At 36.2% G+C, this 4745-nt stretch overlaps 1 pseudogene; it reads right to left on the bottom strand.

Annotated features, from left to right (window-relative positions):
* Positions 1–2391: 2391 nt before the first annotated feature.
* On the bottom strand, positions 2392–2816 carry LOC144375168 (eukaryotic translation initiation factor 1A, X-chromosomal-like; annotated as a pseudogene).
* Between the last annotated feature and the right edge of the window lie 1929 nt (positions 2817–4745).

Genomic DNA, 4745 nt, shown 5'->3' with positions numbered 1-4745 from the left:
TGAAGTATATACATTTTTATACTTGCTACTATAAAAGTTAATATTCCAGATGTTATATTTGACCTCTGAATTTTAGTTCTTCTGATTGATAATGACAAGTGCTATACATATTTGTTTTTCACTTGGCATTTTAATTAGTATCTCTTTGATTTTTTGATTTTTTTATTAATAAAAGAAGAAGTGTCTAAAAATGCCTTTTTTTCCCATTGCACTTTGGTTATCATTTTAACTGGTTATCATTTTCATTATATTGCTATACTGAGGCAATACTCAGGAATAAGCACAGAAATGATTTATCTCCTATCTGCCAACATTCTGACAAAGGAATTTCTTGAACAGCTAAAATTATCTTTTGGTACTAGGGATTGAACTCAGGAACACTAGACCACTGAGCCACATCCCCAGCCCTATTTTGTATTTTACTTAGAGACAGAGTCTCGCTGAATTGCTTAGCACCTCACTTTTGCAGAGGCTGGCTTTGAACTTGGGATCCTCCTTCCTCAGCCTCCAGAGACACTGTGATTACAGGTGTTTGTCTGCAGCCAGGCCTTTGCTAGGTTTAAAGTATTATTTCTATCACTGAGAAATCTAGCCAACCTACCAATTACTGTGGCCTCACACCAACTTTCTATCTCCATCCCAACCTGTATCTTCATCAGTGCCAATGTCTCCCATGGCTCCCCACTACCCTCTGTCCTCAGCTGTCATGCCTGCTAGCCTGTGCCTCCATGTTCCTCAGCTTCCAGCCCCATCATTCCACATTGTTATTCATTCAGCTGACTGATCTGTACCTCCATAACTCACCTCTCACTCTGCTGTGTCCTTAGTCATCACCCAGTGATCCACTCCCTGCATAACTCCCAAGGCCCCTCATTTCTTACATTCTAGATCCCTGGGCCCTCTGACCTGTGCCTGTGTACAGCTCTTGATCCTCCCCATTGCCGCCTCTACAAGCCACCACTGTCACTCCTGTGAACAACTAGGGGAAGGAGAGGAAGTTGTTACTATCATTCTCACATGAGTGCACAGTACAGGTTACCAGAGGCTCGATTGTGATCATGCCATCTCTCTGGCCATGAATTGAATGTGTACTTATTTTTTCTTGTATTTTAAAATTTTCTCAGTTTTCATTGCTAATGTGAAAATAGAAATAAAATGCACATAAACAAAATGTCTTTCATATCCTCAATAATTTTAGGAATATATAAAAGATTCATGAGATCAGAAAGTTTGAGAGTCACTGTTCCAGATGTACAAGAATAAGACAAATAAATAAATAAATAAAAATTCGGGCCAAAGACAGGCAAGTCCTTTTTTAAAAAAATTTCTACAGATACACAATAAACATGACTTAAAAATATAGTTTTCTAATAAAGATATGCAAATAAAAAGCAAGACACTATTTTGCTTACTTATAAGATTGATTATAAAAGTATAATAAATATCTGGTTGAAAGGCATTTTAGCAGAATAGATCAGAAGCTTATGTTTCTTTTGACTCTTTTTGGAAATATGTTCTATAGAAATTATTGAATGTGTCTGAAGATTCAACATATTTATCATGTTTTGTTTTTGCTATAATATTAAAAATTTTCTAAAATCCAGATGATATTTAGAACAAACTTCCAGTGGAAAAAAGCACTTATAATGTGTTTCCTTTCTTCCTTAGCTGTTTTGGTGGTCATCTAATGTTTAATTGTGTGGAACTATAATTAATCCGAACATGACTACCCTTTCCTTACGTAGCATGTATAATGAATGTCAAATGATAACCAGTCAGATACAACACTTGGAGTAATTGTTGGTTTTGTTCTTTCACCAAAAACATTTATTTTAGCTTTTAAAAACAGTTTTGGACCACAGCAAGACAGAAGGGGAGATTAGCCTAGATGTTCCAGAGACTAGAGATGCCCAGTGTAGAGTTCACTTGGGGCACTTTGCCCAGCACACTTTCAATAGAACACACAGTTACTCTAGGGATTTTGAAGCTGTGTATATCAGGATTACATATTTATTCCTTTTTTATTCAAAACATCCATTTACGTACTGCAAGTGGTCAAAGTAGGAAAGGTAGTAATGTTTTTTTTTGTTTGTGTGTATGTGTGTGTGTTTGTGGTTGGTGTTTTGATTTTGTTTTTTTTTCCGAATAGATGTGCTCATCTATCTGTAAGCTCCATTGCATAGATAGCACAAAGTAGGCCTAATATTTCACTCAGGTTATTCAGCATTATGATTTTTTAAGGACACAAATACCTTAGAAACAAATCACAGTGTGCCTTAACAAAGTATGATCATGCTAATGAAAATTTAATCTTCTTTGAGGGCTATGGTCAAAATCCAAACTGCAGGACAATGTTTAGAAAAAAATGGAATATAAAGTGTTGAGTTCAATTTAGATACCATCAAAGTCTTCATTATCAAATCCAATGTCATCAAACTGAATTCATCATCTCCAGGACCGTATGTATCAGGCTCATTGATTTTAGGCTGCTCCAGAAGCTCGCAGTAAACCCCAACTTCTAGCTTCAATTTGCTTTGTATTTTAAAATTACATCAGCTTTGTTATTCTGGTTGTCTTGGAGAACAACCAATATAATGTCTGGTGTATTTCTCCAAACCTTTTTTTCTCAATTTCCCTCTGATGTGACAAACCTCTTCACACCATTGAAATTCATTGCTTCTAATGGTCCATTTCCCATCATTCTGATTCCCTGAGCACACTCTTGCCCGTCCTCTTGAACACCAGCTCTTTCTTCAGACTCATTCTCATTCCTTCCTCTGCCTCTTTTCACCTCCTTCACCTTTATTCTTGGGCATGGCAGTGAAGGTGGACTCCCAGAATCTCCGATTTCCCTCCTATTGCATGGGGGGCGGCAGAGGGAGGGCACTCCTCAGAGCAGCATGACAGGCCACACAAAGAGCGCCCAGGAACACGCAGGCTCCAGGAGGCCAAGTTGTAGGACCAGAGAGTCTGCAGAGTTCTTCCAAGAGTCTGGGCTCTACCCAGCTCCGCCCTCGCCCAAGCTCGCCAGCAGCAAATGGCCTTTGCCATGTTTATTCTTTAAAAGGAAAATTTGCAAGGTATGTGGCTATGACTTCATATTTTAGAGCAGTTACTGCAATCCAGTTATGGAAATTTTCAGGGTGGGGGCTGAATTCTATTATGTTCATTACTTCATTATTTGTACTATTATTTATTAAGCCCCCAAACCAAGTAGCTTTAAGAAGCACTGGGCATCAAAAAGGATAAGAAGATTCCCAAATAATTATCCTATGTACAGTAATATAGTAGCTTGCTTTTGTTTTGAAGTGATTTAAATACAGTAGCCAGGTTCTTCCTATAGTGTTTTAAATGAGCTGTTAAATTATTCCAAGTTTTCTAATAAAACTAAGTTATTATATGTTTGTTACACATGTGTTAGTGAGAAGTGAACAGTTTTCTAACACATCAAGGTACATATAATACTAATAGCTAGGTATACATAATACTTACCTACCTACTCATTTAATTACATGTTATGTTTTTATACTTAAAACAATGTCCATAAACTTCGAAGCAAGAGTACAGTTTTCAAAAAGAAGCATCAAGTAATAGCTGAATTTAAAACTGAATGTGGCCTGTTGAAGTGGACAGAAGAACTTCTTAAGCAACATCATGAAAATATTCAACATCTGCTGGTCATATGATATTATCTTGGGCTGCTGTAAATCCAAATGCCAGGTGGTTTATTAGTTACAGCTTTATATTTAGGTCATGGTTTTACTGGGGGAAAACATAAATTTTTTAGTTTTCTCTGATTAACTACAGAGATGTCATATAAATGGATTCATTTATTTTAAATGTAGCAGTAAGCGCAACAGTACTATGTTAAAAATATGTGTTCTCACTTTAGGGTTACTAATAGAAGCTGAAGTCCAAATAGGTTTTTTTGTTTTGTTAACTAGTTAATATGGGAAGAGAATGACTGTAAAATATTTATTTATCATGGCCTCCTAGGTAGGAATTTCTAAGCATATACTTCCAAGGAGCTTCTGAAAGAAATATTCAGGAAGGGTGCTCTGTGGAAATTTACCTGCAGGCTTATCCCTTATGTGTTTGTGGTGTAGTTATAAGAAAAAAAGCTAAACTCAGAGTAGTAATGAACAAAGCTCTTCTCATTGTGGATGCCAATGTCTCTGAGTTTTCTTGGTTTGACTCCCCCCACCCCCCACTCATGGGTAATCAGTTTCATCAGGATGCTGATCACATGCTAGCAATAGCTGGTAGAGGTAAATAGAATTTCAACCAGTTGTGGTTCCTTTTAGCTGACAACATGAACTTTTCTGTTTCATGCTGATTAATAATTGTTTTCTTCTAGAAAATTTAAAATTGAAAATTTACTGTTCTAACAGCACTAACTTTAAAATTGATAGTAGCAACTGCATTGTGACTTCAAATTATTTTCTTATTTCCATTGTGTGTGTTTGTTGCTGTTGTTATTATTGATTTACCTATAATTATTTCTTCAAATCAAACATTTGGAGATTTTCAAGTTACCATTCTGTTATGGATGTCCAGCTCATTTCTACTGTAACCAGAGGACATACTGTATGATGTCAGTCCTTGGAAATTTGCTTATTCTTGCATTATGGCCCAGCACATGGTCTGCATTGGTAAGTATTCTATGTGCAATTGAAAAGAATGTATATTTTACAGTGGTTGGGAATCATATTCTATATATGTAAATTTAAATAAATGTGTTAACA

This window comes from Ictidomys tridecemlineatus, chromosome 2, assembly GCF_052094955.1.
Source record: "Ictidomys tridecemlineatus isolate mIctTri1 chromosome 2, mIctTri1.hap1, whole genome shotgun sequence".
NCBI lineage: Eukaryota > Metazoa > Chordata > Mammalia > Rodentia > Sciuridae > Ictidomys > Ictidomys tridecemlineatus.
The sequence above is the reverse complement of the archived record's forward strand: the minus strand, read 5'-3'. Positions and strand labels throughout refer to the sequence as shown.